Source organism: Chenopodium album, chromosome 19 (genome assembly GCF_948465745.1).
Source record: "Chenopodium album chromosome 19, dcCheAlbu1.1, whole genome shotgun sequence".
Lineage (NCBI taxonomy): Eukaryota > Viridiplantae > Streptophyta > Magnoliopsida > Caryophyllales > Amaranthaceae > Chenopodium > Chenopodium album.
The window spans coordinates 39,071,190-39,096,406 of record NC_137852.1 but is presented as its reverse complement, the minus strand read 5'-3'; the positions used below and the strand labels follow the sequence as shown (position 1 = coordinate 39,096,406).

Here is a 25,217-nt window from a genome sequence, read left to right as displayed (position 1 = left end):
ATCTCGAGCTTGAAAGGGTAGTAAGGGCAAATCGAAGAGAAAAGAGGGCGAAAGCTAGTGGTGCCACATCAAGTGAGCCACAAGTGGTAGTTGAGTCCGATCAATCTAGTTCTAGTGAGACTAGTGGAGAAACCATTCCACTAGAGTCACCAAGGACAAATTCTCCAACTTCTCCACCTCTTCACCAATTTGAGATGGCTCTTCCAAATAAGACTTTGAGAGAATTTGGTGTTCCTCCTCCGTATCAAGAAGCAAGTGGGATTGTTACTCCCACTACCGAAGCAAATAATTTCGAGATAAGGCCCGCCCTTATCACCTTGATTGAGGGTCATCAATTCTCCGGGGCAAAGCATGAGGACCCCATTGCGCATCTAAAGCAATTCACACGGTATTGTAGCACCGTGAAGGCAAATGGGGTGACTCCGGAGTACATTCTTCTAAGCATGTTCAAATTTTCTCTTTCGGGGAGTGCAAGTGATTGGCTCGATAGGTTGACTCCGAATTCATTGACAACTTGGAATGAGGTAACTTCAGCATTCCTTGGGAGGTTCATTCCTCTTGGGAATACGGCGGAGTTGAGGTCCAAGATTTCAAACTTCCAACAAGAGCCCGATGAGTCTCTCTACGATGCTTGGGAGAGATTCAAAAGCTATCAACAACAATGCCCCCACCATGAGATGGAAGATTGGCTCTTGCTTCATGGATTCTATAGGGGTCTCTTGAGATCGGACTGCATACTCTTAGATGGAGCTTCGGGTGGGCCACTCATGAACAAACCACCCGCGGAGGCATTAAAGATCATAGAAGATGTAGTCCAAAACTACACCGATTGGAGCCCCGATGAGAGAAGCACCTCTAAGAGAGGGGGAAAGTATGAGGTAAATGCTATTAACATGCTTAGTTCAAAATTGGATGCCTTGTCTTCTAAATTTGACCAAATGCAATCTTCTCCCCCTCCTATCTCCCCCCTCCCTAATTCACGTGCATCTAATTCTTCGAATGATAATGTGTCTATGCAATTGATGTCTTGTGATGTATGTGGTGGTGAAGACCATACGTCTTTTGATTGTTATTTGTTGAATGAGCAATGTTCCCCTTCCCCTTCCATGGAACAAGTCAATAACGTGAATGCTAATCCTAGGTTTGACCCCTATTCCAACACCTACAACGAGGGATGGAAACATCACCCTAATTTTGGTTGGAGAAGTGGCCAAAACCAAGGGCAAGGTAGTGGTCAAGGTCAAGCTAGTGGTAGTGGTAATTATGTGTCTAATAATCAACGGAATTATAGAAATGACAATAGATACCAACAAAAAGGCCAATATTCTTCCACTCACAACCCACCCGGTTTTAATGGAGGAGTAAGACCAACCATAGCTCCTATCCCTCGACCACCACTTCAAATTCAAGCTCCCCCTCCTCCTAAGTCTAATCTAGAAAGCATGTTGGAGCAATTCATGAACTCCCAAACTAAAAAGACAAATGACTTAGAGGAAAGCTTAAAGCAAATGCAAACCCACAATAAAATGTTGGAAAATCAAATGGCCCAAATAGCTAGTGCCCTTAAAGGCAAGTCTAGTACCTCATTGCCTAGCCAAGGTCTAGATCCTAGAGAGCAAGCCAATGCCATTGTAACTAGAAGTGGAAAAAGCTTGGGGGAAGTTCAAGGGAAGGGAATGCAACATGACTTAGAAGGCGAGAAGTCAAAGGAAAGAGTTATTGAAATGAGTGATTCCCATGGAGAGTTGAGAGTAGAAGAAGAAGAAGAGAAAAACAAAAAGAAAGAAGTTGAGAAAGAAAAAAAAGAGAGTGAAATCCCGCTACATGTGGCAAAGCTTCCTTTTCCGGGAAGGTTTGCCGGGTCTAGACTTGATGAACAATTTGCTAAGTTTTTGGAAGTCTTGAGGAAGCTTTATGTTAACATTCCATTCACCGATGCTATTAAACAAATGCCAACTTATGCTAAATTTCTTAAAGACATTTTGAGTAATAAAAGAGAAGTTGACTTTGTGGAAACAATTAATATGCCGGAAAATTGTAGTGCAATTATTCAAAATAAGTTGCCCACTAAGCTTAAAGATCCCGGTAGTTTTTCTATTCCATGTGCTATTGGTGAAATGGTAATTGATCGTGCTTTATGTGATCTTGGTGCTAGCATAAGCTTGATGCCCCTTTCTATGTGCAAAAGACTTGGCCTAGGAGAGTTAAAGCCCACCAACATTTCCCTTCAATTAGCCGATCGTTCGGTTAAGATGCCTTTGGGAAAATTAGAGGATGTCCCCCTTAGGGTGGGCAAACTTTACATTCCGGTGGATTTTATTGTTCTTGATATGGATGAGGACTTGAATGTCCCCATAATTCTAGGTAGGCCTTTCTTAGCCACGGCGGGGGCCATTATTGATGTGAAACATGGTAAATTGTCTTTACTTGTTGGAAAAGAGAAAGTGGAATTCAAATTGAACCAAGTTATGAAATGTCCTTCCAACATGGATGATTGTATGAGTATTGATATTGTTGAGAATGTTATTAATGAATCCATACAATTTCATTTGCATAACACTAATGATTCTCTTGAGTATGAACTTGAAAGCAAAGATAGGTTTTGCAATGAAAACATGGAGATGGAGCCAATTGTGGAGATTCTTGACTCCACCCCCATGGACAAGGAAGAAGCAAACCTAGTAATTGGAAAAGAAGAAGTGAAGAAGCAACTCATGAACGACAATGGTAAGGAATGCCCAAGTGTAGAGCTAAAACCTCTACCATCCAACTTGAGGTATGAGTTTCTTGGTCCATCTTCTACTTTTCCGGTTATTGTTAATGCTTCATTGGATGAGGTTCAAACCTCGAAATTATTGAATGTATTAAGGATGCATCGCAAAGCTTTGGGATATAAAATGGATGATTTGAAAGGTATAAGCCCAACGCTTTGTATGCATCGAATTTCATTGGAGGATGATGCTAAACCATCAATTGAAAGACAAAGAAAGCTTAATCCTCCAATGCTTGAAGTGGTCAAGAAGGAAGTTCTTAAACTACTTGCCGCCGGTATCATTTATCCTATTTCTAATAGTAGATGGGTGGCACCGGTGCAAGTAGTCCCTAAAAAGGGGGGGATGACGGTTATTAAAAATGAAAAAAGTGAACTCATCCCTACTAGAACTATTACCGGTTGGAGGATGTGTATAGACTATCGTAGGCTAAACACATCCACCAAGAAAGACCACTTCCCATTGCCTTTTATTGATCAAATGTTGGAAAGGCTAGCATCTCACAAGTATTTTTGTTATCTTGATGGTTATTCCGGGTTCTTTCAAATCCCAATCCACCCGGATGACCAAGAGAAAACAACATTCACTTGTCCATATGGCACCTATGCTTACCGTAGGATGCCATTTGGCTTATGCAATGCCCCCGCTACCTTCCAAAGATGTATGATGGCAATTTTTGCGGATATGATTGAAAAAGAAATGGAAGTTTTTATGGATGACTTCTCGGTTGGGGGAAGTTCTTTTGATGATTGTTTAATTAATCTCACGCGATGTTTGAAAAAGTGTGAAGAGGTCAACCTTGTCCTTAATTGGGAAAAATGTCATTTTATGGTTCAAGAAGGCATTGTTCTTGGCCATAAGATCTCCCATGAGGGGATTGAGGTTGATAGGGCTAAGGTGGATGTAATAGAGAAGCTCCCACCCCCTACTAATGTGAAAGGGGTGAGATCTTTCTTGGGACATGCCGGTTTCTATCGGCGTTTCATCAAGGACTTCTCTAAAATAGCCAAACCTCTTACTACACTTCTTCAAAAGGAGTGTGATTTTGTATTTGAAGATGCTTGTCTAGATGCATTTTGTAGGTTGAAGAATGCATTGATCTCGGCACCAATAGTGCAAGCTCCGGACTGGAGCCTCCCCTTTGAACTAATGTGTGATGCAAGTGACACGGCGGTTGGTGCCACGTGATCCACTATGCAAGCAAGACATTGAATGATGCACAAAAGAACTACACCACGACCGAAAAGGAGCTTCTTGCGGTAATCTATGCTTTTGACAAGTTCCGTTCCTACCTTTTGGGTTCAAAAACCATTGTCTACACCGACCATTCGGCAATCAAATATCTAATGTCCAAGAAGCATTCAAAGCCTAGGTTGATGAGATGGGTGCTTGCTTTGCAAGATTTTGATATAGAGGTGAAAGACAAAAAGGGGACGGAAAATTCGGTAGCGGATCATTTGTCAAGGTTGGAAATCCGAGATGAAGATGTTGATCAACTTCCAATCAATGATGAGCTCAAAGATGATGTTTTGTATGCTATCCAAGCAAAGTCATTGCCTTGGTATGCCGATATAGTGAACTACTTGTCTTGTGAGGCGATTCCACCGGAGTTCACCCCTCAACAAAGAAGGAAATTGAAGCATGAGTCGAAAAGGTACATATGGGATGATCCTATTTTGTACAAGATAGGGGTGGATGATCTTTTGAGAAGATGTGTTCCCGACGATGAAATTCAAAGTGTGCTTCATATGTGCCACTCATCGCAATGTGGTGGTCATATGGGAGCAAACAAAACGGCGGCAAAAGTGTTGCAATGTTTGTTATTTTGGCCTACTCTATTCAAGGATGCATGGGTCTTTGTGAAGACTTGTGACAAATGCCAAAGAACCGGGAACATATCAAAAAGAAATGAGATGCCTCAAAATCCGATCTTGGAATTGGAGGTATTTGATGTTTGGGGGATCGACTTCATGGGTCCCTTTCCTTCATCTTACGGTAATCTCTACATTCTAGTAGCGGTGGATTATGTGTCCAAATGGGTGGAAGCTCTTGCATCACCAAAGAATGACTCCAAGGTGGTGATGAAGATGTTTAGAAAGATCATATTCCCAAGATTTGGCGTTCCACGGGCTGTGATAAGTGATGGAGGGTCTCATTTTGCTCATCGAACATTCAAAGCTTTATTGGCTAAGTACGGAGTACACCATAAGGTGGGTTTGTCCTATCATCCTCAGACAAGCGGCCAAACGGAGGTTTCAAATAGAGAAATCAAGCTCATTTTGGAGAAGACCGTGGCCAGAAGTAAGAAGGATTGGGCGGCAAAGCTTGATGATGCCTTATGAGCATACCGTACGGCTTTTAAGACACCCATAGGGACCACTCCTTACAAGTTGGTCTATTGGAAGTCTTGCCATTTGCCCGTGGAATTGGAGCACAAGGCTCAATGGGCAATTAAAGCCTTGAATTTTGACCTCAAAAGTGCCGGAGAGAAAAGAATGCTAGACTTGCATGAGCTGGAGGAATTGAGAATGAATGCATACGATAATGCAAGCTCTTACAAGGCAAAGTCTAAGGAGTTTCATGACAAGTACATTATCAAGAGGGACTTCAAGGAAGGTGATAAGGTTCTTCTCTACAACTCAAGGTTAAAGCTTTTTCCCGGAAAGCTTAAATCAAGGTGGAGTGGTCCTTTTCAAGTTGTAAAGGTATTTCCCTATGGCTCAATTGAAGTTTGGAGTGAGAGCACCGGAGCATTCAAAGTGAATGGTCAACGCCTCAAGATTTATTATGAGGGTGACAAGAAAGGTGTGGTTCACTCCATCAAGGTCAAAGAATTCAATGTCTCCGGTTAATGTGATCGGAAGGGCGTCAAGCTAGTGACGTTAAAGAAGCGCTCCCGGGAGGCAACCCGAGTATTTTTGCTTTTACTATAAAAAAAAAAAAAACGAGAGAGAGAGATGAAAGAGCTTAAACTAACACTTAACATTTTGAATGCTTTGTTTAGTGTTTTGTTTTGATATAGGTAATTTGCTTGGAGAAAAGAAAAAGAGGCAGATTCGGAAACTCCAGATAGGAGCGGGCGCTCCTACCCGAGTGCACGCCCGCTCCTACTAGCAGCAAACAGGCAGGAACTCCAGCAAATTGAGGAGCGGGCGCTCCTGAAGGAGTGCACGCCCGCTCCTCTATATCAAAAACTGGGCAGAAACTTTAGAAAATGTGGGAGCGGGCGCTCCTTACCACCTGCACGCCCGCTCCTATATTCAGCTCTAAAAAAAAAAAAAAAAAAAAAAAAAAAAAAAAAATTGAGTTTTGGAAAAACTGGCAGAAACTCCAGAAATTGTAGGAGCGGGCGCTCCTAACACCCTGCATGCCCGCTCCTACTGACGAAAAGGAAGCAGAAGGTTCTTCCAAAGGCAGGAGCGGGCGCTCCTCTTCTTAGGAGCGGGCGCTCCACCCCTGCCGTGTAAAAAAAGGGATTTCCCTCTTATCCCTTTTTACCCACTTTCATCTCCCACCTCTCATTCACCACATTCATATTCTCTCTCCTCTTTACCCACCTCTTTCTCACTCTAAAAACCCCATCTTCTCTACCTTCTCTCATCAAAATCATCATCAATCCTTCATTTTTTTCACTCAAAATTCACAAATTCTTATTCTCCTTCCAATTCTCTTTCTAAAAATCACAAAAATTCACAAATTTGGTCAAAAATTCGAAAACCCACAAAATCTCCATTGAAGAACAAGAGCAAGAAGGTGAAAGCTTGAAGAAGGAGGAGCAAATTTGGGTAGTCTTGGAGGATTTTAGAGTATTTTCATACTCTATTTGGTATAATCCACTTCTCTACTCAACTTTCTTTTTCAAATTTTCATAATTATTGTTTATTTCATACAAATTGTGTAGTTAATTGCATGATTGGTTAGAATTGAACAATTATTATTGTTTATGGAGAATTGTTAGAAAAAATTGTGAATGATTTTTAGAATAGTTGAAATTGTGATTGAAAATTACATAAACATTGTGATTTTGTGAATGTGGTTTGTGTGAAATTAGTGAAGTGCATTGTTGTTGGAATTTTTGTGTTGGAATATATTGTTGGTTGTGTTGTGGAACAGGTACTTTTGGATTTTTAAAGGGGGTTTGAAGTTAAGGGTGTGTGTGGAGTTGTTTGTTGTTGAGTGTTTTTCCTAATTACCCCTTTTCCAAACTAAAAGAAAAAGAAAAAAAAAATGAAGAAATTCATTGGAGGGATTAACAAAAGAAAAACAAGTGAGCCTCAAACATCCTCATCCCCTTCACAACGAGAAAACCCTAACCCACCACCAACTTTAAAAATCGATAAACGATTTAAAAAGCCTTTCGATGACCTTTCCAAACGAAAAATTATTCCAACCCGATTCTATCATCAACATTCAATGCGACTTCTAGGGGTCGATGAGGGAATTAGAAGAGTAGCCGAAAACTTCGGTTGGCTAGACTTCTTGGACCTTGCGGAAGAAACCTTTTCTTCCCTAACTCTTGAATTCCTTTCATCGGTTTCTATGAAACGCATAAACCTTGAGGATGAGCCATTGGAATGCGAAATAAAATTTAGAATGTTCAATGTCGAAAAAACCTTAACTTTGACGAGATTGAACGAAATTTTTGAATGGCCCACCCTCAACCAAGTCTATGACCCCAATGGTACTTACTTCTCAAGTTATGAGGAGCAAGTGTGGTGGAATACCATTGCGGGGTATCCCAATTTCACAACCCGGTCTAGCCATGCTAGCCACATTATCCACCCCGTCCTTCGAATCTTCATGCGAATCATGAGCTATGCTTGTTTTTCTAAACAAGACTTAGGGAAGCTAACTAAAGAGGAGATCAAATGCCTCTTTCTAGCTTCAAGATTCGAAGGAAATGTGGAAGGGAATGTGAACATGGGATACTTGTTCATCAAGAGATGTATTGAAATAAGAGAAAGTGGAGAGATGAACGGAGAGATTAGATGCGGGGGAATGATTTCAATTATTGCGAGGAAGTTAGGGTTTGGGTCTTTTCTAGACCAAATGACCCCGGTCCAAAGTTCTAACATGCTTGATCTTAAGGCACTTAGTGATATGAAGTTCCTTAGTGAAATTCCGGGCCGAAATCTTCGCTATAGTTGGAAGGTCAATGGGGTGCATTATTGCACTCTCCCAAATCCGGCGGTTAATAACTCGGTGGGGGACACATGGCAAGTGCCAAGAGATCAACTCCCACGAGGTATGGCCGGTGGTGGCGAGAATGTACCCGTACCCCGTCGTATGAGTACATCCTCCATTCCCCAATCTAGGGTAGATGGTTCCTCTTCCTCATCTTCTCTCTTTGATGTGGAAATTGCTTTCAACCAATTAAATCTAACTAATCAAAGACTCCTTGAACAAAATGAGTACCAAAGTTTTGTAGCGGAGAGAAGCTACCAACATCAAGTTGAGAGGGGAGACTTTCTCCCTTACCTCAACTATCCCAACCGTCCCGTTCAAGAAGGGCCGGTAGCGGGTTGGAACAATGGCCAACCCACCTACCCCTTTTGGCAAGGCCCGCGTAGTTCAATTGAGGAGCTTCGCTCCTTTCCCCCTTATGACTACACACAACCCGGGGGAAGTGATTATAGGGGCGACCCTAGCTATTACTATGTCCCCGAGGTTAGTGGAGATAGTTCATCTTCGGAGGTGCTCGATCCCCCCCTAAGGGGGCATTACGGGTTTCCACCCGGCTATGATGGTGGTTGGGGTGAGCAAGGTGTGCCGGACTTTGGCCATTACCGCACTTGCCCCAACTATGATCTACCTCCTTATGTAGACGCCCCGGCCACTTCTAGTGATGTAGATATTAACTACAATTATCACTATTCGCCGGGACGCCGACATAATTAGATGGTCTAGGCATTCTAGTCACCGTTTCATTGCCCCTTTTCACTTCTTGGGACACCGAGGACGGTGCCAATCCCAAGCTTGGGGGAGGTTACTTCATTGCCTATTTTGTTTCATTGAAACGGTGACTAAATGTCTAGCTTGGGGGAGTATTTAGGCCTTGCATAGAGTTGGGATTTGATGTTGCTAGTTTTGTGCTTAATTTGATTATGCTCCGTTTGTCTTGATTGGTTAGTTAATGGTTGAATGTTTGCATTTTGATGAGCTTGGTTTGGTTTATGTGCTTCATTTTTGATGATGATATTTGTTGATGAGCCTCCTCTCCTTCCCAAAAATCCAAAACCCAAAAATCCAAAGCCCTTAATCCAAATTCTTTAGTTAGTTTCTCCTTCATTCCTTTTCTCCTTCCCTCTCCTAATCTTCTTTAGCTAGTTCCTCCTCCCTTAATCCAAATTCTTTAGCTAGTACCTCTTTCCCCTCCTCTAAAAAAAAAAAAAAAAAAAAAAAAAAAAAAAAAAAATTAAAAAAAAAAACATTTTTTTTGCTTTTAGAATAGTCCTCAATGATGATATTGGATTGCATGTGATGGATATTTGCTTTCTTTTGGTAATAAAATTTCGAGTATGGTTTAGATGTCCTTGGTTGAACATAGAATTGGCCAGTTTAAGCTAGTGTGAGAATAACCTTACCGAATGTACGAAACCAAAAGTCTAGGATTGTGGTAAGAAGGTGTCGCCCATATCGAAGGAATTTGAACCCCGAAAGGTAGTATTTGATCCTACATTGTTCCCAAAAGTGAGGTTGTAATATTTTTCAAGCCTACTACATTTTGAATGAGTGGCAAGGATCCTCTTTGATTTAGTACCTAGATCGAGAACTTGAGTCTTAACTCCCAAGATCGCGGCCTAAACTACTCTTAGTGATTATGAAGGTTGTTATGTACTGTTCATTCGCACAAAGTTAAGGCATGTCATTCTTGTTTCATTAGTTCAATCTTTAAGTTGTTATAAATAATAGTTTGTGATGTAAATGCCAAGTTTGAAAAAAAAAAAAAAAAAAAAAAAAAAAAAAAAGGAGAAAAAAAAAATAGAGAAAGAAAGAAAGAAAAAGAAGTGATGAATAGCTACCACCCTAGCAATTAAACAAGCTTGGGGGTGCATTTTTGTTTCAAGTTTATTCATAGTTTGTAACGGGTCAAAGTCAGAAACCTCTTTAGGTTTGCTCTTAGTGTTATATATCTTAGCTTGACTTTAATTGCAAAGCACTTCTAGTTTTCTCTATGCCTTAACTTTGTGCCGTAATCCTTGAGTCTTGTAATGTTAGTAGAGTAGTTGAAGCCATAGTCGGTGGAGGGAGTTGGTTCACAAGCATATGGAGAGGGTACTTATCATTGAGATGTCGAGTATTCTAAGCCTTCTTTTGTTTATCTTTCTTCCGGCTCCTTCGAGGAGTCATGAGACACTACCATTAGGGGGAATTTGAACTTTGTGTTGGGGACGCGGTAAGATTGGTTGAATGGACCAAAGTTGAGTACATTCGGGAAGGTTAGCTAGGCCTTGGCTAGTCATGACCGTGGTTGATCTTAGGCATATACCTCATACTCGAGTTTTTATTGCTTAAGGATTCTTTTATCTTTGCATGTGCTTTTCTTTGAGCGGACTAATCTATTGGTTTCTTTTGCGCCAAGTGAATTGCTTAGGGACAAGCAATTGGCTAGCTTGGGGGAATTTGATAAGTGTTTTATTTGTCCACTTATCATGGCTTTTTAAAACACAATTTTGTACTCTTTCCCCTACTTTAATCCCTTTTTCTAACTCCTCTTGTGCTAATTTGCATCTTTTGGCTTCCCCGTTTCTTTTTATGTGTGTGCTCGTGCTTGTAGGTACGATGAAAATGGGCTAATAGCATAAGCATGAAGAAATACTCTTTGGAAGCAAAGGAAAGCAGGAGCGGGCGTGCAGCCTTTTAGGAGCGGGCGCTCCTGCCTGAACTGCCACATTCTGCCTCCCCTGCACTTTTAGGAGCGGGCGTGCACCTATTTAGGAGCGGGCGCTCCTCCCTGTTTTCCTACAAACTGCCTCAAACTGGTGCAAGAGGAGAGGGCGTGCAGAGAGCCCAGGAGCGGGCGCTCCACACCCAGGAGCGGGCGCTCCACACCCAGGAGCGGGCGCTCCTCCTTATAGGAGCGGGCGCTCCTTCTGTTCTGAAGCTCGATTTTGACGGATTTTACGATGTAACTTTTGGGCATATAAATACGACCCTTGGCTTCAGTTTTCGGATCTTCTTCTTCCTTCTTAACTCCCCTTAGACTTCTTAGGCCCTTAGTTTCTCTAAACCCTCTTTAATTAGATTAGTTTTCCTCAAAACTCAATCATTGTAAGAATTATTTGAAGTTTGTTCTATCAATTTCAACAACAATTATTCTCAATCTTGAAGCATCAATTAGTAATCTCTTTCTCTCTCCTTTGCTATTTAATTTTCTGATTTTATCTTTTATTAATCTTAGTTCTTGCTTAATCTTTGTTAATTGTTCTTGCATGTCCAACCATCCTTGTTTAATCTCTCTCCTAGTTTAATTGAATTCATGTTAACCCTAGATTTAATTGTTAGATTGTTTCCCACCATGATTAGTGAGTAGTTAATTAGCTAGGGGTTGGGTGAAGACCCAACCAAGCCATGGGTTATTGTTAATTGTGCTTGCATGTTCATTTTGGGTTGATGATTGATTGTTAAAGAATTGGTTAATTGCATGTGTAATTGGATGGCCACTTATTGCTCATGTATTCACTTCTATGCTTGCATTGAGAGATGGAGTCTAGTTGTGAGCCTATTCTTATATGATTATGCTAAATTCCTCTTGATTATGGTTCCTTGTTTGAATGATGTAGTAGTCTTAGTTGCAACAATTAGGTGAGAAATCCCAATTGTTTGTGCCTTAATGCTTTCTTGGACCGATTGAAAGACAAACCCGAGTTAGTAGTCTACTTCCCATTGTTAAGACTTGGTTAGCCTATCTTGTTAGTTGAGTTTGGCTTAGGATTGCTTAGTGTTATGGCTTCGAAAGAAGGCAATGTTGAGTGCCCTCTTTATCACCCAATTTGTGTTCGTGCTTGCCTATTGATTTGATCCGTTGGTTTGGTTGGAGTCGATCCCTATTTCCCCCTAGTGTTTGTCTCCATAGTAGTTATCTAATCAAAACCCCCAATTTGTGACCGAACTAGATTGCAACTGTTTCATACTCTCGGTGTACTTACCCATTCCCTGTGGATACGATCCTCTACTTACCCTAGACTTGTCTTAGGTTGGTTTAGGTAGAAATATTGTTTGGTTTTAGGGTGATCGTCCAACGACCGATTATTATTCACCTACCAGAAGTTTCCTTAAAGGATGAAAAAGATGTAATCTGCAAAAGTTTTTCACAAAATATGCATGTATATTTTTTCCATCTACTAAATGTGCAAAATTGATTTTTGGACTACTAAAAAATTTGAATTTTCTGCGGAAAAAAAAAATTAAATTGTGCACATCATGTTCAAAATATATAAAATTAGAGTCAATTTTTTTTTAGCATCTCAGTTCAAAAAATATGCACATTTAGGCCCCGTATTATTCACCTTATTTTTGCTGAACTGAAATTATTTTTACTGAACTTAAATTAATTTTACTGAACTTAAATTTTTTTTGCTTAACTAAAATTATTTTTACTGATTTTCATTATAATTCTTCTTTAAGAAAACTGAATTTTACTGAACTGAACTTACTTTACTGAAATGAAATATATTTTTACTAAACTGAACTTAATTTTACTTAATTGAAATTATATTTACTTAATATTATTTTTTTAAAGGTGAAGAGATTAGGGCCTTAGTATAAATATTATGATATAGAGTCCTTCTCATCTTTCTCATTTTCAAAAACATTTCTAGTTTTATTTAGGTTTGCCTTCTCGCTCTTTGAATATATTAAAAGGATTTCAATTCACATACTCACCTTTGACCATCTATTTTGATTTAAAAATAAGAAAAAACATACTTACTGAGTTAACTTCTTAAAGTAGAAGTACATAGCTAGCTTTCTTTCAAAAAAAAAAAAAAAAAAAAAAAAAAAAAAAAAAAAAAAAAAAAACTCAATGGAGTCCTAAGATAAGTAGAACTAACAAAAACGGATAGCAATCATACAAACCTGAAGATGATGCGAGGAGAAAGAGGAGTACTCCTAAAACAAAGGGCATTCCCCCACGCCATTTTCATGCTCGTCAACACTGTACGTTCTGATTATGTAATTTGGTTTTGGTTGGTTTTACATACACATGACATCTTCGTTATTTATACACAACTGAATATTAAGCTCCCCAATAATCTTTAAATTAACAAAGACTTTAAAAGATTAAGAATAATTAAGATTAAGCTCCCCAATAATTTAGCTCAGAATCTTCCTTCACATAATTATGTAATCGTGCAATGTAATACGGCGTAGGATGTGCAATGTGATCATCCTTTGATCAATTTATGAATCAAAAGTGGACTTTTTTTTTGTTTTATATTAATGGCTACGTTTTTCGTCATATTTAAAATCCACCATCTCAATATAAATTAAATTAAGTTTAAGGATTTATTCTAATCACTTTATCTTACTTATTTCTGTAAAATTAAATTCAAATAAATTACTACATACTTTGTAGGTTGTTTAAGTAAGTAAGTTCATAAATAAGGGCTATCTTAGCTTAGTAGAATTTATAATTTTCTTTAATAGAAAAACACGCTTTCTAAGTAGTTTAAAAATCCAAGCCACCATAGTAAAACTTAGAGGCTGCCATCGATTTTTATCGACTGTAAGCCCCAAATTCTTTTTTAAATTTAATGTTTTTAGCTATTAAAGACCACTAACATTATGGTGATTATAGTCAATCGTTTTATGTATGGTTTAGTCAGTTTCTTATGGTGGGATGTCTAGTATTATTTGTTTTTTTTTTTTTTTTTTTCCGTGTGTGCATGGATACAAATTTAGAAGATTCGTCTTTGTAGACTTGCGAGTCTATTTGTGGACTTGCAAGTCTGTTGGTATAGGGGAATATATTTAGAAAATTCGGCTTGCAAATTTGGATCTTCATAATCAATCAAGTTTTATCACTTTTGCGACTGTACATCAATGGAGCTCCGTTAAGAATGATGCAAAGAAATCTAAATTTATCCGGGAGTGGTTCAAATGCCATTAGTTTAGGGTGTTTAATTCTTGTATTCAGAATTTAGATCTCTTAAGGAATGATTGTAATTGCCGAATGACTATTATTAATAACTAGATTAGGTCCCGTGCCATGCACGGTAACTTACAATAACTATTAACTTTTCTTTAAATAACATTATATTTAATCATAAAAAATTAAATCTGGCTAAAAGTGAGTATTAATTTGTAAAATGAATTTATTATGAAAGTCTATTATTAGCAAAATAGATATTTTAAAATGCATATCTATATATATTTTTATATATTTTACCAATTAATTTATATCGTTTTCTTCTTGTTAACCAAATGAAAATCTAAACAATATGTATTTAAACCGTAAATAGATTTTCTTTTTGCACGCTATTATTCATCCTCTCTTATGTATGTTGCATTATTGTTTTTCTTAATAATCAACTCACTTATGGTATTTTTTTTTTCATATCTTTCTTGGCAAGCATTTCATACATGATCAAATAACAAAAAAAATAAATTAATAAAAATTAAAAAAAAATCCTTGTGTTTATTAATGGTAAAGTAATACGTAACTCTACATATGTCATAAATTATGTTAAGAAGTTTATGGTATCAACATATATTTGGAAGGATACATTAAATCTTTTCTAATTTATTTTTGAAGGAAAATCTTTTGTAATCTTTTATTCATGTATAATATTTATTTCCTACATAGATATTAAATAAAAAAAAAAAAAAAAAACTAAGGGACACACCAGAAGATGACATGTGTCATTGCTGGTGTGTCTTTTAGTATATAGTTATTGATGAAATCTCCCCTCCCTATTCCATTCAAACAAAAATTAAGAAAGAAATTTTCAATCTCGATCCTAAGGTAAAGAAATCAGAGCTTTGTACTCCGTACTATAATTAGTTGAATTAGTGTATAGCCCGGGCGTTGCACCAGGTTGCTGCTTTAATTATCCCTTGTGATTATTTATATTTGATATTTATAATGTCTTTTTTTTTAATTAGACCTTGTGATTATCAATTATATACATTTATTTTCATGTTTATTTCATAATTGATCATTTGCTTATATGTTTAAATAATTATCCTTCTTATAAGAGGTTTAGTGTTCGAGTCCCCTTATCATCATTTTTTTTTTTATGAGAAACACAACCTAAATGTTACGGAGTACTCCAAGATCTGGCTTTGTGGGTCTGCTTTATAACTCAACTTTTTATAATTTTCTCATGTTAATTCCATCACCAATAAATTTAATTTACTAATTTGATAGCACAAGCTATTATTTTCTCTATTGGTAATGACAAATCTCCAAGTTTGGATGGGTATACGGCAGCCTTCTTTAAGACCCATTGATCAGTGGTTGGTGCCTCGGTGATGGAATCCATTCACTTCTTTTTTGCCCATGGTTATCTACTTAAGGAATAGAACCGTACCTTTTTTATTTTAATTACTACCTAAGGTGGACCACCCAGAGAAGCCTTCTCAATTTCGTCCTATTGGTCTCTGCAATGTCCTTTATAAATGTATTACTAAATGTTCACTACTAGAAAACAGGCTAATACCGACGGAAAATTTCCGTCAGAAACACCCTAAATTCCGTCGCAAATCGCGTTTCCGACGGAATTCCGTCGGAAATGGTTGTCGGAATATGGCTCGTCGGAAAAACGACTTTTTCCGACGAAAATTCCGTCGGAAACACTATTCCGACGGAATTTTCTGTCGAAACATATTTTTAGGCTCCACAATAATCCGTCGGAAAATTCCGACGGATTCAAATCCGTCGGAATTTTCCGACGACAATTCCGTCGGAAACTGCGTACATGAAATTAAAAAAAAACGCCGCGCCACCACCGGCACGGCGTATCACCACCTCCAACCACCAAAATATCCCTAACCTCAACATCAAACTATCGTCCGTTCGCCACTACCACCAGCCCCTAACTAAACCCTCACCACCAGAACCACACACCACCAGCCCCACACCAGCCTACCTAACCCGTACCACTACCCACACCACCCAATTACCGAAACCTCCACCAGATCTACAACCCTTACAAACACCACCACCATACTCACACTCACCTTCAAACACCACCACCACCACAATCACACCAGCCCCTTCCCACCATCAAACACCACCACCGACACCAATAAATCCCCCCAAACCAGAAAACTTAGTAAAAAAAACGAAAATTAACCCCAATAATCGAAAATTAACACAAAATACGAAAATTAAGAAAATAAAATTGAAAAAAACCACTAGAACTACATATTTTACAAGAATTTCATAAAGAAAATTGAAAAAAACGATGATTACACAACAAAAATTAAACGAATTATATAATTACACGATTATCTAATAAAATTTACAAAATAAAACAATTACATAAACAATTAACTAGATCTACAATCTAACCTTAATTTAAACTAGATCTACAATTGATGGTTGTGGGCGTTGCCGGTGTTGTTGTGGTCGTCGTTGTTGTTGCATGGTGGTTGTGGTCGTCGTTGTTGTGGTCACCGTTGTTGCGGTGGTGGTGGTGTTGTTGGTGGTGGGGATGGCAGAGATGTTATTGGTGGTGATAGAAGAAAGAGGGGGTGAAAATGAAGAGGAGAGAAGAAAGAGAAGAAGAAAAGAGAAGAAGAAAAGAGGAGGAGGAGGAGGAGGAGAGAGAGAGGAGAGAGATTCGCTGAGCAGAAGAAAGAAAGAAGGAGGAGGAGGAGGAGAGAGATTCGCTGAGCAGAAGAAAGAAAGAAGGAGGAGGAGGAGAGAGAGAGGAGAGAGAGAGAGGGAAAAAAAAGGGGGCGGAAGAGAGAGGGAATTAGGGTTAGGAAGTTTATAAAAAAAATTTCTTTTTTTTATAGTTAAATGTTCCGACGGAATTTTCCGTCGGAAAAGACCTTTTTCGACGGATTATTCCGTCGGAACGTCCAATTATTTCGACGGAATTATTTTCCGTCGGAAATTTCCGACGGAATGCTATATTTCGTCGGAAATATCCGACGGAAAATAAATCCGTCGGAAATTTCGATTTTTCCGACGGATTTTCGGGTCCGTCGGAACCGTTCCGTCGGTATTTGACCTGATTCTTGTAGTGGTTTAACGAATGGCCTTCGAAGATTTTTGCCTACTTTGATTTTAGGATTTCAGAGTGCCTTCGTACTCGGTAGGTTAATGTCGGACAGCAGTCTACATGCTCATGAGCTTTTTTCCTATATGAATTCCTCGACTTCTAAACTTTGCTCAGCAGTCCTTAAATTGGACATGAATAAGGCTTATGATATGGTTAATTGGGAATTCTTATGACAAGTTTTAAGGGCTTTTGGTTTCCCTCCATATTGTGTTCATATAATTTAGCACTGTATTACAACGGTTTCATAACAGGTCTTGGTTAATGGTTTTCCGTCCAAGACTATACATCCTCGCTACAGTCTCAGCCAGGAAAATCGTCTTTCCCCGTATCTTTTTGTCCTTTGTATGGAGGTTTTTTGTTTAATGATTAGGCATGATGAGCCTTTTGGGTTAGTTCGAGGACTTCAGATTTCCCGTAAGGCCTCGCCCGTCTCCCATCTCTTCTTTGCTGATGATGCCTTGCTTTTCTTTCGAGTTTCACCTTCTGCTTGCGAAAACTTGATGACTGTCAATAATAAATTCTGTTGTGCCTTGGGCCAAATGATTAATCTCAAAAAATCATTTGTGAAGTTCAGTTTTAATACTCCATAATACTCCATCGGATTATAGGGATTATTTAGCTTCTGCGTTGCATATGGATTATTGGAACTCTTTAGGTACTTATTTGGGTATTCCAGTTGATATGGGCAGGGGGAAGTGTCCGGTTTTCCAGCCTATGGTTGATAAACTTGTTCAACGCCTTTCATCTTTGGCTTCTTTGAGCCTTTCAACGGCTGCAAAGTTAGCTATTATCAATTCTATATGTGTCACTTCCTTTAACCATATCCTCTCGATGTTTAAAGTGCCTTCTACGGTTTGTAATAGGCTTGATAATCTCCCAGCTAGTTTTTGGTGGCGTTCTTCTCCTTCCTCTAGAGGACTAGCGTTATCTCCTTCATCTACTCTTAATTTACCTCGAGGGCTGGGAGGCTTGGGTATTCAAAAATTTAGTTGCTTTAATGCTCCTCTCCTTGCTAAGCAGTCTTGGCGGCTTATGCATAATGCTCAGCTTCTTGTTTCTAGGGTGCATCGAGTAAAGTATCCGTCTTTGCCATCTTCTCATGGTACTGCCAAGACGGTCAGGCCGTCTTAGGGTTGTCGTAGTGTATTACAGGGTTTTCAGACCCTTCTTCATGGTTTGATGTGGACGGTGGGATATGGTACCAACATTAGTATTCTTGATGATAGTTGGGTGCTTGGGATTCGGGTTAAGTTTAAGGATTTCGTGAACAGGATGGGTGCCCCATTCTTTGTTTCTGATCAAATAAATGTGCATTCGAACGCATGGAATACAGGGTTGGGATGTTCTCTACGAAGACTGCTTATGTGTGTTCCTTGTGTTATGAGAATGGTGATCAGCGATCACCTTTAATTTGGTTCTTTACTAAGTTAGTGGATGCATTTCTGGGCTTCGCCTTTACTTCCGAAGTGGAAAATGTTTGCTTGGATGATTATCCATAATGCGTTGCATTTTGCTTCGTTGCTTGCTAGGAAGGGTTTGCCTGTGGAATCCAAATGTGGGTTCTGTCATCAGGAGGTGGAGACTCTTTCTCATCTTTTCCGAGATTGTCCTGTTACTTGGAGTTTATGGGAGGACCGATCTTGTGCATCGGCCTTGAATATGTCCTAAGATCAGTCCTTTGAAGAGTGGTTTCATGAGGTTCTTTCTATGTTTCTTCATGATAAGGATTGGTTGATGCTAGATCGTTTTTTAAGTTTGTTATGAACCCTCTGGCTTACTCGAAACTCCACGAGATTTTGTTCTGCGGTTTATTCTCCTGATTCGATTTTGGATTTAGCTTCTAGTTGGGTGAATAGGTGTTCCGAGGTTAGGTCGTTTAGATATGATATTACTCCTGGGTTTCTTCCTAGGTTTTCTTGTACTATGTCTTATGCATTTTTTCGAGAGAATGCTTCGGATGCTTGTTTAGTCAATCTTAATTTTGATGGGGCCTGGAGTTCTGGTAGTCATAATGCGTACTGGATGGGTATTCTTGGATTTGGCTTCTGATGTTCATCTTGGGGGTGGGGCGCAAGCTTGTAGCTCTAATTCTGCATTCCAGTCTGAACTGATGGCTTGTTTATTTGCTTTACGCCATGCCAGGCAACGAGGGTATTCTTCTTTACAGATACTTATTAACTGTTCTCCGGTGGTGGATCTACTTCGATCTCAGTTTCCCAAGGATAATACTGTGAGTTGGATTCAACAGGAGATACTGGAAGTTATTGGGACTTTAGTTGTGTGTCATATTCAGAAAGTTCCAAGGTTTACGATTGCTCAGGCTCACTGTTTAGTAGGGATGGCGCGTCGGCGTGATTTACTTTGTTTCCGGATTTTAGTTTGTTTGTTGTTTGTAAGTTCTTTTGTCAAAAAAAAAAAAAAAAAAAAAAAAAAAAAAAAAAAAAAAAAAACTAGTATGAAAACTAATTTATTTTTTTTTTAAAAAAGCTAGCCTATAAATTTTCATCATAATTTTAGGTTCATAATTATGAGTACATCAACAATAATTAAATATTGTAATTGACTTATAATGGAATCCAAAAGCTTTGTCCTGCAATAATCTCAATGATTGAATTAATCGGACCAAAAACTTAGCTAAAAACAAAAAGAAAGCAGTAAAAATAGATCCATTCAAAGAATTAGAGTATCACAAGGTGCCTACGCTACGTCTATGTATATCTAAGTAGTGAAACAATCGCCTCTCATCATATCGACCACCACTTTTTGTACATAATACACGACCTCGATTTCTAGACTCAGGCACAGGGCCGATATTAAAATTGAACAGAACTGATTGGAGTTGAATTGAACTAAACTGATTGGAGCTGATCTGATTTGAATTGAAATGAAATTTAGTTGAAGTGAACATGCCCTAAGTAACGCATATGATGGCTGATCACACAGTGTTATCAGCCACATATAAGAATTTTTGCTAGTAAAAAGGTTGTTACATATTATCACAGAAGAAGTCATTTTTGAATTGTTTCTTAAGATTGCATTAATTTTCACTTGTTTCTTTGATTTGTGGTGACGTGATGGTGGCCGGCGGCTTTGAGGTGAGGTAGTGGACAGGTGAATGAGTTGACAATAAAGCGGCGGTGCATAAAACATGTAAGTGGTATGCATATCATTTTGAGGCAAATAATAACATTTAGAACAAACAGATAAAAGGAATATAATTATAGTTGATCAACAAACAATTAAAGATGAAAATGTTGCAATAACATAAAATCCACAACCAAAATCAATATTTGGTTATATTCAAGTTACCAATAAAAACAAGTCAATAGCGTCTTCCCAGATAGACATTATAGACTAAAACCAGATGCAAGCATCCGGATATCCCGCATCTTCTGGCAATGATGGATCACAACACGTTCCCATATTGGCTACGTTATGATTCCGGCAAACTAGCTCTCCGCAACACCACTCATCAGAATAAGAGCCTCCGCCGGGGCATTGCCAACCTTGTTCCAAGCACTCTGGCCATGGCGGCAATTCGAAGCCCATTCGTCTTGCCAGCGCTCCATCCGCTGGCAACGACGTCCTCGCCATTGCAAATTCTGTAATCATCAACACTTACGTAATCAATATAGGGATGAAGAAAATAGTTTAAATTAGTACAATATCTCTACAATTTGGGGTAATTAATTAATAGACTTGTCTACATTGTAAATGGTGTTATTGCCATAATAGTTTTAGAGATCTAACTACTTGTGCAAGTCTTTTAATGAGGTATATGCATGTACGATACTTTCTAGGTTCTACTTTAATTGCAACATTAAAAATTTAAACTATTCATATTGAGATTAGGGATTTCAGTGGGGCACGTCAAGTAAGTGACCCGCCTCATCTTTGATCCAATAATTAGGCGGGTCTCAGTTTGGCGGGTGGTGGGACGGAGATGAAAATAAAAACCAAAACCGCCATGGGAGTGGGGGGTGAATTTTAAATTGTACGTGCCCCATCTGTGTATCCCCACCACATACCCACATCTATTTGTCTTTAAAAGAAAAATTATATGCTTTTACACTATTTTATAAAAAAGTTACGTGAAATTAAATATTAATTATAATACTTTTTACTACACTTATATTATATAAAAAAAAAGTGTGTAATACTAAGAAATTTTTTTTTAATAGTAATCCGTATTAATTATGTAGGATTGTATATTTGAGAGGCGGAGATTAGATGGATCTCGGGTGGGGATTAGGCGAGTCTTTGGTGGAGATTAGGTTAGGGTGGATATCCAAGAAGGGGTGGGGCGGGGATGGGATGAATTTTGAACTTTCTGCGAGGATAGGGATGAGAATGGGGATGAAAATGTTAGGTGGGGATGGAGATTGGAAGGTCAACATCAGCCCCGCCCCGCCCCATTGACATTCCTAATTGAGACTATGCATACATACATAACTCTGCAAAGTGTGTCATGTCCTTGCCACGTAATCAGATTTATTTGTTACGACTTGCATAAGAGTGTTTTTATACAAAAGTTGGTTAGAATATATATAAGGTTGAGATCTAATGAGAAGTTTCCTTAAAATGAGAAGGATGAAAAAGATGTAATCTGCAAAAGTATTTCACTAAATATGCATGCATGTTTCTAACATCTACTAAATGCGTAAAATTGATTTTTGGACTAATAAAAAAATTTGAATTTTCTGGGAAAAAAAATGAAATTGTGCACATCATGTTCAATATATATAAAATTAGAGTCAATTTTTTTTTTTGGGCACATTAGTTCAAAAAATATACACATTTAGGCCCCGTTCTATTCACCTCATTTTTGCTGAACATAAATTTTTTTTATTGAAACAAAATTATATTGGCTGAACTTTTATTATTTTCACTGAACTGAAATATTTTTACTGATTTTCAGTTATAATTCTTCTTTAAGAAAACTGAATTTTACTAAACTGAACTGAAAGTATTTTTACTAACTTAATTTTACTGAACTGCACTTATTTTTACTGAACTGAAATTATTTTTACTTAATATTATTTTTTTTAAGGTGAAGAGAATAGGGCCTTAGTAAATATTATGCATATAATGTCCTTCTCATCTTTCTCATTTTAAGAAACATTTCTAGTTTTATTTAGGTTTTCCTTCTCGCCCTTTGAATACATTAAGAGGATTTCAATTCACATACTCACCTTTGACCATCTATTTTTATTTATAAATAAGAAAAAACATACTTACAGAGTTAACTTCTTAAAGTGGAAGTACATAGCTAGCTTTTTTTAAAAAAATAAAATAAATAAAAATAAAATAAAAATAAAAACTCAACGAATCCCTAAGATCAATTATTGGTTCCTACAGGCACCTGTACGGTACATCGTATAGCCGTTTCGTAGGAAAGAACATAAAATAGAAAAGTAATGAACATAAAGATTTAGTGAAAAAACATACTAATATAATATAATGAACATATACCTGGAGTGAAAATAACATACTATCAAACTATAATGAACATATACTTAGAGTGAAAAGAACATATCTGCACAAAAAAAAAGTGAAAAGAACATATATCTATGTTATGTGATTGTCAGTGCAATCTACTAATATTTGTGACAAAATGTTCATTGTTTCATTGAATTTTGTCTTCAAATTATGGTGGTTATATATAGATAATAATGTTTATTACATAATATTATCATGTTCTTTATAAATATTACAGATTTTCTTTTGACCTAAAAAATGTATATATAACTATATGTTCTTTACAAAACAAAGGCATGTTCTTTACAAAACAAAGGCATGTTCTTTACAAAATAACTACATGTTCTTTTAGCGTTTTTTGGCTGTACCAAGCAAGATACAATCGCTTGCACCTTAAAATTCTCATCCTTAGATAAGTAGAACTAACAAAAATGGGATAGCAATCATACAAACCTGAAGATGATGCGAGGAGAAAGAGGAGTACTCCTAAAACAAAGGGCTTCCCCCACGCCATTTTCATGCTCGTTAACACCGTACGCTCTGATTAAGTAGTTTGGTTTTGGTTGGTTTTACATACACATGACATCTTCGTTATTTATACACAACTGAAAATTAAGCTCCCCAATTTTCTTTAAATTAACAAAGACTTAAAAAGATAAAGAATAATTTATAGAAGGTAGCTCAGAACTTCTTTCACATAATTATGTAATCGAGCAATGTTATACGGCGTAAGACGTGCAATGTGATCACCCTCACATCAATTTATGAAGAATCAAAAGTGGACTTTTTTTTTTTTTTATATATATATATTAATGGCTACGTTTTTCTTCATATTTAAAATCCACCATCTCAATATACAAATAAGTTTAAGGAATTATTCTAATCACTATATCTTACTTCTTATTTCTGTAAAATTAAATTCAATAAATTACTACATACTTTGTAGGTTGTTTAAATAAGTAAGTTCATAAATAAGGGCTATTTAAGTTGAATTTATAATTTAGTTTAATAGAAAAACATGCTTTCTAAGTAGTTTAAAAAGCCAATCTCTAAAAAAAAACCTAAATTTTCTCTGTTCTTTCTCTTCAATTCAAACCTAGCCACCATAGTTAAACTTAGGGTCTGCAAATATCCTGCAATAGATTTTTATCGATAAGCCTCAAATTCTTCCTTAGTTTAATGTTTTTAGCTATTAAAGATCACTAACATTATGGTGATTATAGCCAATCCTTTTATGTATGGTTTAGTGAGTTCTCTAATCGTGGGATGTTTAGTATTATTTATTTGTTTGTTTTCCGTGTGTACAGGGATACAAATTTAGAAGATTTATCTTGCAAATTTGTGGACTTGAGAGTCTGTGTGGACTTGCGAGTCTATTTGTGGACTTGCAAGTCTTTTGGTATGGGGATACAAATTTAGAAGATTCGGCTTGCAAATTTTGATCTTATTGATCAATCAAGTTTTATCATTTTTGCGACTATACATCAATGGAGCTCCATCAAGAACGTTGCAAAGACACCTAAATTTATCCAGGAGTAGTTCAAATGCCATTAGTTTAGAGGTGTTTAATTCTTGTATTGAGAATTTAGATTTCTTAAGAAATGATTGTGATTGTCAAATGACTATTACTATTTAATGAAATCACCACTTCCTATTCCATTCAAAAAAAAATGAAGAAAGAAGTGTTAAATAAATTTTCAATCTCGATCCTAAGATAAAGAAATCAGAGCTTTGTACTTCGTATTATAATTACTTAAACTAGTGTGTAGCCCGGTCGTTGCACCGGGTTGCGTGCTACTTTAATTATTCCTTGTGATTATTTGTATTTGATATTTATAATGTCTTTTTTTTTTTTTTTATAACTTGACCTTGTGATTATCAATTATGTACATTTATTTTCATGTTTATATAACATAAATTATAATTGCTTAGATGTTTAAATAATTATTATTCTTATAAGAGGTTTGGTGTTCAGAGTACTCCAAGATCTGGCTTTGTGGGTATTATTCTGCTTTATAACTCAACTCTTTATAATCTTCTAATGTTAATTCCATCACCTATAAATTTAGTTTACTAATTTGATAGCACAAGGTATTATTCTCTAGCGTATAAATTTTCATCATAATTTTAGGTTCATAATTAAGAGTACATCGACAATAATTAAATATTGTAATTGACTTATAATGGAATCCAAAAGCTTTGTCCTGCAATAATCTCAATGATTGAATTAATCGGACCAAAAACTTAGCTAAAAAATAAAGAAAGCAGTAAAAATAGATCCATTCAAAGAATTAGAGTATCACAAGGTGCCTACGCTACGTCTATGTATATCTAAGTAGTGAAACAATCGCCTGTCATCATAATTTTAAATGTTTCTTAAGATTGCATTAGTTTTCACTTGTTTCTTTTATTTGTGGTGACGTGGTGGTGGCCGGCGGCTTTGAGGTGAGGTAGTGGACAGGTGAATGAGGTGACAATAAAGCCACGGTGCATAAAACATTTAAGTGGTATGCATATCATTTTGAGGCAAATAATAACATTTAGAACAAACAGATAAGGAATACAATTATAGCTGATCAACAACATGTAACACAAACAATTAAAGATGAAAATATTGGAATAACATAAAATCCACAACCAAAATCAATAAATGGTTATATTCAAGTTACCAATAATAAAACGGCTATTTCACCAAATGCCACTAAGAAATTTAAAAATTCACCAAATACCATCG

At 37.2% G+C, this 25,217-nt stretch overlaps 1 non-coding gene across 1 annotated transcript; it reads right to left on the bottom strand.

The window, feature by feature from the left end:
* Positions 1-572: 572 nt before the first annotated feature.
* LOC145596385 (small nucleolar RNA R71) lies at positions 573-679 on the bottom strand. The gene has a single exon (XR_014103225.1). It is a non-coding gene; the product is annotated as a small nucleolar RNA R71 (small nucleolar RNA).
* Between the last annotated feature and the right edge of the window lie 24,538 nt (positions 680-25,217).